The sequence below is a fragment of the Pan paniscus genome, chromosome 19, assembly GCF_029289425.2.
Source record: "Pan paniscus chromosome 19, NHGRI_mPanPan1-v2.0_pri, whole genome shotgun sequence".
In the NCBI taxonomy this organism is placed as follows: domain Eukaryota; kingdom Metazoa; phylum Chordata; class Mammalia; order Primates; family Hominidae; genus Pan; species Pan paniscus.
In genome coordinates, this window is record NC_073268.2 from 35,652,213 (window position 1) to 35,669,527 (window position 17,315).

At 44.5% G+C, this 17,315-nt stretch overlaps 1 protein-coding gene across 11 annotated transcripts in view; it reads left to right on the forward strand.

The window, feature by feature from the left end:
* The window catches only part of FAM222B (family with sequence similarity 222 member B), a 101,087-nt gene that overhangs the window by 50,056 nt on the left and 33,716 nt on the right, over positions 1 to 17,315 (forward strand). For 2 of the 11 annotated variants that reach the window (XM_063599163.1, XM_055101884.2), the window contains exon 2: positions 16,075 to 16,140. The exons of 7 other annotated variants lie outside the window; for them this stretch is intronic. The gene's annotated coding sequence lies outside the window, so the exon portion shown is untranslated. The remainder of the gene's footprint in view (positions 1 to 16,074; positions 16,141 to 17,315) is intronic. 2 more of the 11 variants (XM_014342111.4, XM_063599162.1) reach the window with 1 other exon arrangement.

Sequence of the window (17,315 nt, forward strand, 5' to 3'; positions counted from 1 at the left end):
AATTGAAGTTTTATTATATTTGGTGCTGGTGGATCCCAGGAAGGAAATACTGGGCTGGTTAGATTAAATTCAGCCATGGACTGAGTTTGTTACATTGCGGCCTAACTGAAAAGGGCAGAGGGCATCTTTACCAAGATATGGACAAGACTCTAGTTAAGAGTTCATTCCTTAGATTCACAGAGACCAAAAAGTGGAAAAAACAAAAGTTCATTCCTGATCTTTGAAAAGTCTGTTATTGATTATATACACAAAAGTGCAAGCAGGCAAAGTATAGACAGGTGAAATCAATCCAAAGATATTCTCAAGGACACTTTTTTTTTTTTTTAGTTGGAGTTTCACTCATGTTGCCTAGGTTGGAGTGCAATGGCGCGATCTCGACTCACTGCAATGTCCACCTCCCAGTTTCAAGCGATTCTCCTGTCTCAGCCTCCCAAGTAGCTGGGATTATAGGCATGTGCCACCACATGCACCATGTGCCCAGCTAATTTTGTATTTTTAGTAGAGATGGGGTTTCTCCATGTTGGTCAGGCTGGTCTCGAACTCCCGACCTCAGGTGATCCGCCCACCTCCACCTCCCAAAGTGCTGGGATTACAGGCGTGAGCCACCGTGCCCTGCCTCAAGGGCACATTTTTAGGCAATAGCTTTAACTTCCTCTGGTTTTTAACTGAGGTTTTCTAGGCATACAGACTACTGAAAAATTTGTTTTTTTCTTTGGTCATTCAACTAAGCAGTAGGCAAGATAGCCAAGAACTTGTATTACACTTAGTTTTGTTTTGAGACAGAGATCCCACTTTTTTGTGTTTCTCTTTCTTTCTTTTTTTTTTTTTTTTGAGACAGGTTCTCACTGTGTCATCCAGGTTGGAATATAGTGTGATCACGGCTCACTGCAGTCTCTACCCCTTGGGCTCAGGCAGTCTTCCCATCTCAGCCTCTTTTATTTTTTTTGAGATGGGAGGCTTGCTCTGTCACCCAGGCTGGAGTTCAGTGGCATGATCTTGGCTCACTGTAACCTCCACCTCCTGGGTTCAAGTGATTCTTGTGCCTCAGCCTCCTGAATAGCTGGGATTACAGGCATGTACCACCACACCAGGCTAATTTTTGAATTTTCAGTAGAGACGGGGTTTCACCATGTTGGCCAGGCTGGTCTCGAACTTCTGGCCTCAAGTGATCTGCCTGCCATGGCCTCCCAAAGTGGTGTGAGCCACCATGCCCGGCCCATCTCAGCCTCTTGAGTAGGTAGGACCACAGGTTCGCATCATCATGCCTGGCTACTTTTTTCATTTTTTATAGAGACGGGGTCTCCCTATGTTGTCCAGGTTGGTCCCAAACTCCTGGGCTCCAATGATCCTCCCACCTTGGCCTCCCAAGTGCTGGGATTAGAACCATGAGCTATCATGTCCAGACTACACTTAGTTTCTTTCTTTTTTTTTTTCCTGAGATGGAGTCTCGCTCTGTCGCCCAGACCGGAGTGCAGTGGCGTGATCTTGGCTCACTGCAAGCTCTGCCAATGGGGTTCACGCCATTCCCCCGCCTCAGCCTCCCGAGTAGCTGGGACTATAGGCGCCTGCCACCACGCCTGGCTAATTTTGTTTCTGTATTTTTAGTAGAGATGGGGTTTCACTGTGTTAGCCAGGATAGTCTCGATATCCTGACCTTGTGATCCGCCCACCTTGGCCTCCCAGAGTGCTGGGATTATAGGCATGAGCCACTGCACCCGGCCTGCACTTAGTTTCTTAATCATCAAAAGTAGTATATAACTCAGTACTGGACCTAGAAAAATTCAGCTCAATGTAGTATCCTTGGGACAGTTTGTTTTATTTAATACTAAATATAAAATCTATATTAGAGGCCGGGCATGGTGGCTCATGCCTGTAATCCCAGCACTTTGGGAGGCCGAGGTGGGTGGATCACAAGGTCAAGAGATCAAGGCCATCCTGGCCAACATAGTGAAACCCCATCTCTACTAAAAAATACAAAAATTAGCTGGGCGTGGTGGCGCGTGCCTGTAGTCCCAGCTACTCGGGAGGCTGAGGCAGGAGAATCGCTTGAACCCGAGAGGTGGAGGTTGCGGTGAGCCGAGATCGCGCCACTGCGCTCTAGGCTGGCGACAGGGCGAGACTGTGCCTGGGGAAAAAAAAAAATCTGTATTAGCATTCTCCAGAGAAACAACCAGTAGGGTAAATATATAAGAGGGGATTAGGACTTGGCTCATTTAGTTATGGAGGCTGAGAAGTTCCACAATATGCTGTCTGCAAGCCCGAGAACCAGGAAAGCTGGTGGTGTCATTCAGTCTGAGGCCAAAGGCCTAAGAACTAGGAGCTCTGATTGCCAAGGGGAGGAGAAGATAGATGTCCTGGTTTCCGAAGAGACCTGACCTTTGTTACTTAATCACACTGAGGTGCTATGGAGAATTAAAATCTTTCAAGTAAGTCATACGTAAACTAGCTTTTGATACTGAAATGTCATTTTTGTTTGTTTTTTGCTTTTTGTTTTTTTTTTTTGAGACGTAGTCTTGCTCTGTCACCCAGGCTGGAGTGCAGTGGCATGATCTCAGCTTCCTGCATCCTCTGCCTCCCAGGTTCAAAAAGTTCTCTGCCTCAGCCTCCCAAGTAGTTGGGATTACAGGCACCTGCCACCACACCCAGCTAAGTTTTTTGTATTTTTTTAGTAGAGATGGGGTTTCACCATCTTGGCCAGGCTGGTCTTGAACTCCTGACCTCTTGATCCACCCGTCTCGGCCTCCCAAAGTGCTGGGATTACAGGCGTGAGCCACCGCACCTGGCTGAAATGTCTTCATTGTTGGTGTCTTCTAACCCCATAGTATATGTAAATTATTCATCATATGTGGGTGAGCTGTTGGTAGCTAAGCCAAAGAAACAAACTGCAGCCAGACGCAGCGGCTCATGCCTGTAATCCCAACACTTTGGGAGACTGAGGCAGGAGGATTGCTTGAGCCCAGGAGTTTGAGACCCACCCAAGCAAGATGGTGAGACCCTGTCTCTCTATAAAAAAATTAGGTGGGTGTGGTGATGTGTGCCTGTACTCCCAGCTACTTGGGAGGCTGAGATGGAAAGATCCCTTGAGCCCAGGAGTTCGAGGTTGCAGTGAGCTGCTATTATGCCACTGCACTCCAGCCAGGGTGAGAGAGCAGGACCGTGTCTCTAAAAAGAAAAAAGAAGAACCTGGGTACGGTGGCTCATGCCTGTAATCTCTGCACTTTGGGAGGCCAAGGTGGGCAGATCACTTGAAGTCAGGCATTCGAGACCAGCCTGGCCAACCTGGTGAAACACTGTCTCTACTAAAATTCAAAAATTAGCCAGGCGTGGTGGCATGCACCTGTAATCCCAGTTACTCAGGAGGCTAAGGCAGGAGAATTGCTTGAACTTGGGAGGTGGAGGTTGCAGTGAGCCGAGATTGCACCACTGTACTCCAGCCTAGGCAACAGAGTGGGACTCCCTCTCAAAAAAAAAAAAAAAAAAGCAAAGAAACAAACCTCTCTTCTTAACCAAAGCAAAGTTTTCTAACACTGGGCAATACTTGCTAATAATCAGAGCTGTTGGCTGAAATGAAATCCATTTAGAATAGTCAGTGTGTGATGAAAGTAGTACTGTCATGACTTTGTTGTTGTTTTTGCAGTTGTATAATTTTATTTGATGACCAGTGGTTAGTTCTTATCCACATTGAGTGTCTGTAGATTTTGAAAGTGGTAACAGGTACATAAGTAACCAAAGTATAGAGCTTGTTTTAGTGAATTTTTATCTTCATTACATTTTCTGGACAACCACACAGGGATACACTGTGTGAGACATTCCTTATTCCTTTGGCCCAGACAGCTTTGTTGAGCCTGCTATCAATGTGTGCATCTGGGGTCCTCATCTCCCTCATGGCAAATTTCCAGATCTCTTTGAGTGCCTGAGGGGCTTGCTTCTTAGAGGCTCACTCCATGAATGCACTTGTGAATCTCAATAGTGTATTCTTGGGTTACCACCTGGTTGATGGCAGAACAGCCTTTCTTCTTACCACCCTTTGCGGGAGCCATTCTGCTAGGCCCAAATTGGAAAGCAGTCATCACTTTAAAGCTGGGGGTTTCTGGCTGGGCGCAGTGGCTCATGTCTATAATCCCAGCACTTTGGAAGGCCGAGGTAGGTGGATCACTTGAGGTCAGGAGTTTGAGACCAGCCTGGCCAACATGGTGAAACTTTATCTCTACTAAAAATACAAAAATTAGTGGGGTGTGGTGGGAGACACTTGTAATCCCAGCTACTCAGGAGGCTGAAGCAGGAGAATTGCTTGAACCTGGGAGGCAGAGGTTGCAGTAAGCCGAGATCGCACCATTGCCGATCACACCATTGCACCTGGGCCACAGAGTGTAAGACTCTTTCTCAGAAAAAAAAAGCTGGGGGTTTCTTTAAGTGCTGTTTGCTGGGAAGATATTACCTGAACAGTCACTTTTTTTCTTTTTCTTTTTTTCTTTTTTTTTTTGCATTCAGCAAAGTGTTTTTGAGGATCAGTTGCTGAACTGAATGAAAATCAGATTTTATGCCACTTGCAGAATTGGGATGATTTAGACAACATTCGTGTTGCTTCAAAGGAGAAGCATAAACATTATTAGTCATAACTTGAGATTTACTTCCTTCCAAAAGCTAAGCACTTCTACCATTGGCATTTTATTTATCTTCATTCTTATTATGTAAAGGATAGGACTTAATCTACTTTAAAAGGAAAGATGTATCAAGTCTGTGAGAAGTTGAAGACAGCTCATCCTAAATTAGGTTGGAAAAGTCCCATTTACTGGGTTCCTGTATGGACCCTCTGCCTTACCCAGCTATTCAGCTGGGAATGGTTTTACTAGAATAATAATAATAATAATAATAATAATAATAATAATAATAGTAAAGTGCTCCCAAAGTGCTGGGATTACAGGCGTGAGCCACCATGCCCAGCCTGTTTTACTATTATGAAGACGTTAATTTAGCAGCTGTAAAGATACTGGTTTGGCTTTTGCTTATCTTACTCTCCCAGAACTTTTTCTTTTCTTTTTTTTTTTTTTTTTTTTGAGACGGAGTCTCGCTGTCGCCCAGACTGGAGTGCAGTGGCATGATCTTGGCTCACTGCAGCCTCCGCCCCCCGGGGTTCACACCATTCTCCTGCCTCAGCCTCCTGAGTAGCTGGGACTACAGGCACCCGCCACCTCGCCTGGCTAATTTTTTGTATTTTTAGTAGAGACGGGGTTTCACTGTGTTAGCCAGGATGGTCTCGATTTCCTGACCTCGTGATCCGCCCGCCTTGGCCTCCCAAAGTGCTGGGATTACAGGCGTGAGCCACCGCGCCTGGCCTTTTTTTTTTTTCTTTGAGACGGAGTCTCGCTCTGTCGTCCAAGCTGGAGTGCAGTGGCACGATCTCGGCTCACTGCAACCTCCACCTCCCAGGTTCAAGCAATTCTCCTGCCTCAGCCTCCTGAGTAGCTGGGTTACAGGCGCCTGCCACCACGCCCAGCTAATTTTTGTATTTTTAGTAGAGATGGGGTTTCACCATGTTGGTCAGGCTGGTCTCGAACCCCTGACCTTGTGATCCACCCGCCTCGGCCTCCCAAAGTGCTAGGATTACAGGTGTGAGCCACCGCGCCTGGCCAACTTTTTTTTTTTTTTTCAACAAAATGTGGAACTAGTAGCTTAATGAAGAATCCACATCTTCGTTTTAACTTGTCTTGCCAGGTGTTACTGTGCATTCACTAAAGTGCTTTACAAAATATTTTAATATTTGGGCTATATTTAGTGAGGTATGGTGCAATTGGAGAGTGATACTGTGTTAGAACTTTTCTCCAGAGAGACAAAAAGAACCTTTCATTTTAAGAAAAGTCCTTTGACTATTTCCATAGTCCCTGGCAAAATTAAGTTGGAAAAGGCAGCTTTTTCAGCCAGATATATTTTTATTTTTGCCTCTTCTCCAAGCTGAACCAGTGTCCCAACTGAAATGTGTCATTCTTATCAGTGATAGTATATTTTGGGAGAAATTGTTCCTTAGTGCGCCTAGAAGTAAGAAGCTTATGCCACTTCAGCCTGCACATCAATTTTAATAGCTCTCTAAAATTGTTTATACCAACTCCCTCCACCTCACATCTGTCCACATCTGCTCATCTTTCAGTTCCTCACAACTAGTTAAGAAAGTCTCATAGGCCGGGTGCGGTGGCTCACGCCTGTCATCCCAGCACTTTGGGAGGCCAAGGCATGCAGATCACCTGAGGTCGGGAGTTCGAGACCAGCCTGACCAACATGGAGAAACCCCGTCTGTGAAAAATACAAAATTAGCCAGGTGTGGTGGCTCATGCCTGTAATCCTAGCTACTTGGGAAGCTGAGGCAGGAGAATCGCTTGAACGCGGGAGGCGGAGGTTGCTGTGAGCCGAGATCGTGCCATGGCACTCCAGCATGGGCAAAAGAGTGAAACTCCGTCTCAAAAAAAAAAAAAAGAAAGTATCATTGCTCAACCAGAGAAATGCCAGTCTTTATCAAAGTCATAGTTACATACAACAGCAGTCTTTGGTATGTGTGGAAGTTTGCATTACTTTGTTTTATTATTGTTTAAAGAGCCTTTCTTGCCAGGTGTGGTGACTCACACCTATAATCCTAGAACTTTGGGAGGCCAAGGCAGGAGGATCTCCTGAGCCTAGGAGTTCAAGACCAGCCTGGGCAACAGCCGAGATCTTGTTTCTACAAAAAATAAAATAATTACCTGAGTGTGGTGGCAATCACCTGTAGTCCCAGCTTACTCAGGAGATTGAGGCAGGAGGATCACTTGAGCCTAGGAGTTTGAGGCTGCAGTGAGCTATAGTGGTGCAACTGCACTGAAGCCTGGGTGACAGAGCGAGCCCTGTCTCTTAAAAAAAGAAAGTTTTGGCTGGGCGCGGTGGCTCACGCCCGTAATCCCAGCACTTTGGTAGGCCGAGGTGGGCGGATCACGAGGTCAGGAGATCGAGACCATCCTGGCGAACACTGTGAAACCCCGTCTCTACTAAAAATACAAAAAAAAAAAAAATTAGCCGGTCGTGGTGGCAGGCGCCTGTGGTCCCAGCTACTCGGGAAGCTGAGGCAGGAGAATCGCTTGAACCCGAGAGGCAGAGGTTGCAGTGAGCTGAGATCGCACCACTGCACTCCAGCTTGGGCGACAGAGCGAGACTTGGTCTCAAAAAAAAAAAAAAAAGTTTTTCTGTGTTACAAAAACAAGAGGCCAGTCGCGGTGGCTCACACCTGTAATCCCAGCACTTTGGGAGGCCGAGGTGGGTGGATCATGAGGTCAAGAGATCGACACTATCCTGGTCAACATGGTGAAACCCCGTCTCTACTAAAAATACAACAATTAGCTGGGCATGGTGGTGTGCGCCTGTAGTCCCAGCTACTTGGGAGGCTGAGGCAGGAGAATTGCTTGAACCCGGGAGGCGGAGGTTGCAGTGAGCCGAGATCGTGCCACTGCACTCCATCCTGTCAACAGAGTGAGACTCCATCTCAAAAAAAGAAAAAAAAAAAAAAAAACAGGATTCCATTCTTGAAAACAAGTTGATAAATTGCTTTTTATTAAAGGTGCAAGTGGCCTGGCGTGGTGGCTCATGCCTGTAATCCCAGCACTTTGGGAGGCCGAGGCGGGTGGATCACAAGGTCAGGAGATCGAGACTATGCTGGCTAACACGGTGAAACCCTGTCTCTACTAAAAATACAAAAAAATTAGCCGGGCATAATGGCGCTACTCAGGAGGCTGAGACAGGAGAATAATGTGAACCCGGGAGGCGGAGCTTGCAGTGAGCCGAGATCGCGCCACTGCACTCCAGTTTGGGCGACAGAGCAAGACTCCGTTTCAAAAAAAAAAAAAAAAAAAGGTGCAAGTGCCTAAGTATTAAACTTCACATGAGAAAACAAAAACTGTATTAGTTATGGTTAAGTGCTTTTTAAAAAATTACCTAATTAAAAGCTGTGCTGCTGTCTTGCACTGAAACTAACAGGTAAACCATGGAGAAACTGTAGTTTCTTAGTGAGGATTGCTCTGACTATGCTGTTTAAAAGTACTACCCTACCCAGTACTTTCTATTTCCTTACACTGCTTTATTTATTTAATTTGTTATTATTATTTTTGAGACAGGGTCTTACTCTGTTTGCCCGGGCTGGAGTGCAGTGGCATGATCTTGGCTCACTGCAGCCTCAACCTCCTGGGCTCAGGTGATTCTCTCACCTTAGCCTTCCAAGTAGGTGAGATTGTAGGTGCACGCCATCACACCCGGCTAATTGTTTGTATTTTTAGTAGGTTTTGCTCTTGCCAGGCTGGTCTCAAACTCTTGGACTCCTGCAGTCTGCTCACCTCAGCCTCCCAGAGTGTTGAGATTACCAGTGTGAACCACCGCGCCTGACCTATTTATTTTTCATATTTTTTTCGTAGCGTTTATCACTCTTTTTGTGTGGCTGGGGGACCGGGTCTCACTGTCACCCAGGCTGGAGTGTAATGGCACGATCATGGCTCCTTGCAGCCTCCACCCCTGGGGCTCAAGTGATCCTCCCATCTCAGCCTCCTGTGGAGCTGGGACCAAAGGTGCACACTACCACACCTGGCTAATTTTTTTTTTTTTTTTGGTAGAGATGGGGTCTCCCTATGTTGTCCAGACTGGTCTTGCTCTTGGGCTCAAGCAGTCCTCCTGCCTCAGCCTCCTAAATTTCTGGGATTACAGGCATGATCCGTGATGGCTGTCCAGTTTCTAGTATCTTTATATGTGAAAATGGGGCTGATGATACATACCCAAACTATCTCAAAGGGCATCTTGAGAAGATGGAGAGAGAATCATGTGAAAAAGCACTTTGAAAATTGTAAAACTCCCTACAAATGTAAGATATTGTTAATGACCTTACAAAAACCACCTTTTTAAAATGATTTGGAATCATAGACTCTAAAAGTTGATTCTAGTGGTCATCTAGTCCAAATTCTTAGCTACTGAAAAAAACCCTTTTCCATAAGTCCTGATGAATGATAATTGCTTTTGCTTCAGTATTTCTCTATTGCTGTTGAACAAGATCAAATTGTTCTTTATGTTCACTTAAAATTGCCCTTCTTCAAAAACTTTATTAACTTATTTTTTATCTCTGGAGCTCAGAGACAGATCTGCTTCCTCCTTTATATGATAGCCCTTTTATGACATGCTCATTTGAGATCTTCATCATCTCACCTCAAAATCGCAATAGCCAGCCAGGCGCTGTGGCTCATGTCTGTAATCCCAGCACTTTAGGAAGCTGAGGTGGGCAGATCAGTTGAGGCCAGGAGTTCAAGACCAGCCAACAACAAAACCCCATCTCTACTAAAAATACAAAAATTAGCTGGGTGTGGTGACTTAACATCTGTAATCCCAGCTACTCGGGAGGCTGAGGCAGGAGAATCACTGAAGCCCAGGAGGCGAAGGTTGCAGTGAGCCGAGATCGCACCATTGTACTCTAGCCTGGGTGACAGAGCGAGATCCTTGTCTCAAAAAAAAAAAAAAAAAAAAAAGCAATAGCCACTTAACTGGCTTCTACCATCTCCTGTTTTTCTTTCACACTTGAAGAAGATTTATTCTAAATAGACATCTGATAATGTTACTTGCCTTAAAACCTATCCCTATCTCCCCATGGTTTTCAGAGAAGTCTGACATTAGCAAATAATAGTTATAACTGCCATCAAGCATAGGCAGTGTACTAACCACTTTACAAATATCATCTCATTTAATCCTCACAATTATTCTGAAAGGTGTTGGGTCCACTTTCTTTCTTTTTTTTTTTTTTTAATCTTTGCTGTTGAAGTAGATCAACAATGCCATTTGCCTGTTGAAAAATAAGATTTTTCCAGGATTTTGTTAAAAGAAGATAAATTGTTAGTATAACAGTAGCTTCTGTCTTTGCATACTGTCTCCTTACTACTACACACTGGTGGCACATGATGCATTTAGTGCATAGTAGCATGGTGTGGAGATCAGACCACAGTGCTTTACTTTAGCGCATCCAGGGGAAATTTAACAATTCTCAGTAACTCTCAGCCTTAATGGGCTTGTTTATTGTTAAAATTCATCTTTATCAAAGGAAGCACCAGTTAATGATTTTTCTCCTGGCCCAACATGCTGGGTATTAACTGGAATTGCTGAGTGATTTGCAGTGGGGAAACCATGAGAGCAATTTCATGTTTGTCCACAAATTATCATTAGCAGTTTCATTTGCAGATTGAAGAAGCAGGAGGAATGGGCTCTTTGCCAGTTACAGCTTCCCTCCACTTAGGGTGTTAGTTCAATTATGTCCAATTAACTTTTATTGCAGATAGTGATGATAATTACTTGCAAGTCAGTTTTTGGCTGCAGTTAAACCAAGACTGAAGTATGAACTTGATGGATTTTAATAACCGGTATGACACATTTCACACCCTCACTCCACTGCAGTTATTTCTTTTTCCAGGCCTCTTTTAGACAAGAAGTCAAAGCATTGAAAAGTCCATCTCACAATTAAAACATACTGTCCTTCCTTGGAAGAGACTTATAGGATCATATTTTAAAATAATCTATTAGGAGCAGTCTTAATGGCTTTTTACATTCTGAGATCATACCCTTGAGTTCACTGTTGCTTATCATAGGAGAATAGACTGAGATTAACTAAATGTCATTCATAGCAATATATGCTAATTTTAAGATTATAGTAATTGGCAAGGTACAATCTGGTTTTCTGATTGCATTTTAAATTCTCTTCTAAGTGCAAAAGAAAACTTGGTTTGGACACTTTAAAAATCTGTAGGACATTGGCTGTAATCCAGTGCCTGTAATCCCAGCATTTTGGGGGGATGAGGTGGATTGCTTAAACCCAGGAGTTTGAGACCAGCCTGGGAAACATGGTGAAACTCCTTCTCTACAAAAAATATTTTAAAAAATTAGCTGGGTGTGGTGGCACATGTCTGTAGTCCCAGATGCCCAGGAGGCTGTGGTGGGAGAATCACCTGAGCCCGGGAAGTCGAGGCTGCAGTGATTGCATCACTGTGCTCCAGCCCGGGCAACAGAGTGAGATGCTGTCTCAAAAACAAAAGAAGTCTGGGTGCGGTGGCTTACACCTGTAATCTCAGCACTTTGGGAGGCTGAAGCGGGAGGATCACTTGAGGTCAGGAGTTCGAGACCAGTCTGCCCAACACGGCGAAACCCTGTCTATACTAAAAATACAAAAGTTAACTGGGCACGGTGGCATGTGCCTGTAATCCCATCTACTTGGCAGGCTGAGGTGGGAGAATCGCTTGAAGCGGAGGTTGCCGTGATATGAGATCCCATCACTGTACTCCAGGGTAGGTAACAGAGGAAGACTGTCTCAAAAAGAAAAGAAAATCAATAGGACACTGAGGACACGTCTCTTTTGCTGTATAGGAATTTTAGGGTTTTTTTTTTTTTTTGAAACAGGGTCTCACTCTATTGCCCAGGCTGAAGTGCAGTGGTGTGATCTTGACTCACTGCAACTTCGGCCTCCCTGGTTCACGTGATTCTCCTGCCTCAGCCTCCCAAGTACCTGGGATTACAGGCGCGTGCCACCACACCTGTCTAATTTTTGTATTTTTAGTGGAGATGGGGTTTCACCATGTTGGCCAGACTGGTCTCAAACTCCTGATCTCAAGTGATCCGCCCACCTCAGCCTCCCGAAGTGCTGGGATTACAGGCATGAGCCACCATGCCCAGCTAGTATGTTATTTTAATAGAAAGTTACATATTTTTGGAAGTAACCCTTATAAGATGGATAAAGAGGGATAGAAACAAGGGACATGGTTTGCCTTTCTTGAAGAAGACTTGTAGGTCCCCTTCTGCTTTCTTCAAACTTTCCTGTCAGTATTGTTCTTTGATGGTTACCCTGAAAAGTGGACTTACAAGCAAAATATTTTTAAAATTTTAATTTTATTTGGATTTTTTTGTTACTTCTTAAAATGTTGTGGGTATAAGCAAAATCTTATCTCTTTAAAATGCAAAAGACAGGCCGGGCACTGTGGCTCATGCCTGTAATCCCAGCACTTTTGGAGGCTGAGGCGGGCAGATCATTTGAGGTCAGGAGTTTGAGACCAACCTGGCCAACATGTTGAAACCCCGTCTCTACTAAAAATACAAAAATTAGCCGGGCGTGGTGGCACATACCTGCAATCCCAGCTACTTGGGAGGCTGAGGCAGGAGAATTGCTTGAACCTGGGAGATGGAAGTTGCTGTGAGCCAAGATCGCACCACTGCACTCCAGCCTGGGTGACAGAGCAAGACTCTGTCTCCAAAAAAAAAAAAGCAAAAGACAAGTAGATTCCAGCTGGTGCTGTTATTAGATTTGCAGGTGACTTGCTGCTGTTTTCATTTTGGATGTTGCCTGCCTTCATATCCTTTGTTGTTGTGTACTCTTTCTAAGGGTGTATCAGTTTCCTTGGATATCTTCATGGGCTTGGCTGCATAAAAATTTGGTTGAGCCGGGAGCCGTGGCTTACGCCTGTAATCCCAACACTTTGGGAGGCCGAGGCAGGCAGATTACCTGAGGTCGGGAGTTTGAGGCCAGCCTGACCAACATGGAGAAACCCTGTCTCTACTAAAAATGCAAAAAAAATTAGCCTGGCGTGGTGGCGCATGGCTGTAATCCTAGCTACTTTGGAGGCTGAGGCAGGAGAATCGCTTGAACCCAGGAGGTGGAGGTTGCAGTGCGCCCGTGTCGCACCATTGCACTCCAGCCTGGGCAACAAGAGTGAAACTCTGTCTCAAAAAAAAAAAAAAAAAAAAAAATTTGGTTGAGTATGGCAGAATATGACAATGCATTTTAAGAGCCTATTTTTTGTTAATGTTTGTTTAAAGTAGGGGGATAAGTTGATGGCTGCTTGCAGAAGGGTCATAACACACTTATTCTACCTCTAGAACTTCCCAGGCCCCACTAACAAGGAAAGAAGAGGAAGGGGGGAGTATATAAACATCATCCTTGTAGTACAAAGCTTTTCATTGGTTACTGAAAACCATTCTGCTATAGAATAGCTAAGTCCCTGCTGGCCAGCTGCTGTTGGTGTGAAAGTGGAGAAGCTAGCTATAGTGGGTACTTTTCAGGAAGTTGGAGATAAAGTTTATGATGTCATTTGAAACTTTTTGGATGATGTGAGGAAAGAATGTCAAAACGGTTACACTCTGGAAGATATAAGAAGGCTTTCTTTTAAAATATAAGAGAGTTTGCATGACACTTGAGGTTCTGGATGTGTGTTTAGAAGGAAGGACCTTGAGAAACTCTTACTAAAATGTGAACATGGGGTGGGCATGGTGGCTCACAACTGCAATCCCAGCACTTTGGGAAGTCAAGACAGGAGGATTGCTTGAGCCCAAGAGTTCAAGACCAGCCTGGGCAACATAGTAAGACCCTGTCTCTACAAAAAACTTTAAAATTAGCCAGGTGTGGTGGTGCATGCTTGTAGTCCCAACTGTTGGGTGGGGGTGTGGGGGTTGGGGAAGACTGAGGTGGGAGCAGTTGAGCCCAGGAGGTCGAGGCTGCAGTTGTGGTCACACTACTGCACTGAATGAAGCCTGGACAACAGAGTGAGACCCTATCTTAAAAAAAAAAGGTGAAAAAATGAAAAGTGAACATGGCAGTTAAAGAGATGGTAGTGAATGTCAGGTATGAAGAAGGGAGGATCATTAACAGCTCCTCCTTCAAGATAGACATTTCTCTTTCTGTTTGTTTCTTCTTTCTTTTTTTTTGAAATAGGGCCTCGCTCTGTCACCCAGGCTGGAGTGAAATGATGTGATGTTGGCTCACTGCAACTTCCACCTCCTGGGTTCAAGCAGTTCTCGTGCCTTGGCCCCCCAAGTAACTGGGATTAAAGGCACATGCCACCACACCTGGCTAATTTTTGTATTTTTTGTAGAGATGGGGTTTCACCATGTTGCCCAGGGTGGTATTGAACTCCTGACCTCAGGTGATCCACCCGACTCACCCTCCCAAAGTGCTGGGATTACAGATGTGAGCCACTGCACCCAACTTGTTTGTTTCTTCTTTCTTGAGACAGGGTCTCGCTCTGTCCCCCAGGCTGGAGTGCAGTGGCACGATCACGGCTCACTGAAGCCTCAAACTCTTGGGTTTAAGCAATTCTCCCACCTTAGCTCCCAAGTAGCTGGGACTGCAGGTACACACCACCACAACTGGCTAATTTTTTTTTTTTTTTTTTTTGAGACAGAGTCTTGCTGGGTCGCCCAGGCAGGAGTGCAGTGGCGCAATCTCGGCTCACTGCAAGCTCCGCCTCCCGGGTTCACGCCATTCTCCTGTCTCAGCCTCCTAAGTAGCTAGGACTACAGGCGCCTGCCGTCACGCCCAGCTAATTTTTTTGTATTTTTAGTAGAGACGGGGTTTCACCGTGTTGGCCAGGATGGTCTCGATCTCCTGACCTCGTGATCCGCCCGCCTTGGCCTCCCAAAGTGCTGGGATTACAGGCGTGAGCCACTGCGCCTGGCCTACACCTGGCTAATTTTTTTAGACATGGTCTCACTTTGCTATCCAGGGTGGTCTCAAATTCCTGGGCATGGCCAGGCCCAGGTGGTTCACACCTTTAATCCCAGCACTTTGGGAGGCGAAGGCAGGCAGATCACCTGAGGTCAGGAGTACGAGACTAGCCTAGCCAACATGGTGAAACCCAGTCTCTACTAAAAATACAAAAATTAGCTGGGCGTGGTGACACGTGCCTGTAATCCCAGCTGCTCAGGAGACTGAGGCAGGAGAATCACTTGAACCCAGAAAGTGGAGGCTGTAGTGAGCCAAGATCATACTCCAGCCTAGGCAAAGATCGCCCTCCAGCCTAGACTCTGTCTAAAAAAAAAAAAAAAAAAATTCCTGGGCTCAAGTGATTCTCCTGACTCAATCTCCCAAAGAGCTGGGATTGCAGTCATGAGCCACTGCACCTGGCTCAGGGTAGGTGTTTTTTTTGTTTTGTTTTGTTTTGTTTGCTTTCCAATGGCGAAATTCTCTATCTTTAGAATAAGGGAGTCCATGAATGCTCACAGTGGAAGCATTCCCAGAACAGAGTGGAAGTAGGGAGATAATTTGAAGTATAGGCACTGGAGAAAATGTTATTCAGAAAACTGTTGAGAAGAAATTGGAAGTTGATGAGGCAAAAAGATACAGGAAACCTATTCCAAGTGGCAAGAACCCCAGTGGCACACTCACCAATTTAGAGATGTCTTCTCCATTAAGATAAATGAGAATAGTTGCTAACAGACCACTCTCATCTCTTTTTGATCTCCAACCCCACCCTTTCTAGACTTCAACCTTGTATTTTTTAAAATAAAAAAATTTGTCCAGGCACAGTGGCTCACACCTGTAATCCCAGCTTTTGGGAGGCCGAGGCGGGCAGATCACGACATCAGGAGATCGAGACCATCCTGGCTAGCACAGTGAAACCCCATCTCTACTAAAAATACAAAAAAAAATTAGCTGGGCGTGGTGGCGGGCACCTGTAGTCCCAGCTACGCCGGCTACTCAGGAGGCTCAGGCAGGAGAATGGCGTGAACCTGGGAGGCGGAGCTTGCAGTGAGCCAAGATCTCACCACTGCACTCCAGCCTGGGCAACAGAGCAAGACTCTGTCTCTAAAAAAAAAAAAAAAAAAAAAAAAAAATTGAAACAATTTGAAATATATAGAACAGTTGTAAGTATGCTAGAAATAATTTTTTTTCTTTCAATCATTTGACAGTGTTGCTGACCTGATGCTCCATCATCCTTGAATACTTTAGTATTTCCTATAAACAAGGGGCATTCTCCAACTTTACCACAATACAACTGTCAAAATCAGGAAAGTAACATTGACACATTACTTCCATATAATTATCAGATCCTCTTCAAATGTTGCTTGTTATTATACCAGTTATATGCTTTATAGCAAAAAGGATCCAGGTCAGAATCACACATTGCATTTATTTTTCATGTTGTCTTAGTCTCCTCCAGTCTGGAACAGTTTCTTCAGGCCTTCTTTGATGTTCATAACCTTGATGCTATTAAATTATTTTGTAGAAAGTCCCTCAATTTGGACTTGTCTGGTGGTTCCTTGTGTTTAATTTAGGTAACATATCTTCAACAGGAGTATCACAGGAGTGATGCTGTGTTCTTCACTGCATGATTTCAAAAGGTACAGAATTTTGATTTGTATCATTACTGATAATGTTTGATCACTTGATTAAGGTGGTGTTTGCTAGGCTTTTCCTAAGTAAAGTTACTCATTTTCCCTTTGTAATTAGTATTTTTAGGAGACAGGGCTTAGAAACTATACAAATATTGCATTCCTTTTCAGCCTTTCAATGTATTTGTTTACATTAGTATGAACTAATTATTTCTTGTTTTATTCAATGAAATATCATCTTTTATTATTTATTTTGATGCTCAGATTATTCCCGATTTGGCCAGTAAATCAAGAAAAAAAATTATATAAATATATGTTTAATCATAAAAATGCCCAAATAATCTGCCATTCTTTTATTTCAATAGGTTGACAGATAAATACTCCCCAAACTAACACCTTGCAGGCAATGGTAGAAAAGAAAAATTCACAACTGTTGTATTCTGGTAACATGCCTGCTTTACCCAGTGTACCCACTCAATGTCTTCTCTAATTTCTACTGTGTAAACTTCTCTCTCTGGGGTTTCCCTCACCAACTAAGCATCTTGTGGCTTCTTTGTCCTTTGATATTTCACTGTTATTCTTTGAGCACTTCCTTTCCTGCACAATAAGATATATTAGACTCATCTAGTACTTTCTCTGCCTCAGTCAATTCTCCAAGGAGCCTTGGTTCCTTTCAATGGAAAATGCAGTATTTAGAAACCAAGAGTAGGCCCTGTTGGGGCTCATTGCAATTGGGTGGGAGTGATCACTGCATTCAGTACTCTTCTCATTCTGTTTGGGTAGCTTCCATTTCTAATTCAATTGAAGTGACTTAATAGAACTGGGTAAAAGTTGATAAGGACACTGAGTTGGTAAGGGAGGTCCCAAAGAGAGAAGAAATTAAAGAGGACAGTGGGCCAGGCACAGTGGCTCACGCCTGTAACCCCAGGAATTTGGGGGGCCGAGGCAGGTGGATCGTTCAGGAGTTCAAGACCAGCCTGGCTAAGATGGTGAAACCCCGTGTGTACTAAGAATACAAAAAATTAGCTGTGCGTGGTGGTGGGCGCCTGTAATCCCAGCTACTCATGAGGCTGAGACAGAGAGTTGCTTGAACCCAGGAGGTAGAGGTTGCAGTGAGCTGAGATTCCGCCACTGCACACTCCAGCCTGCGTAACTCCATCTCAAAAAAAAAAAGGACACAGAAT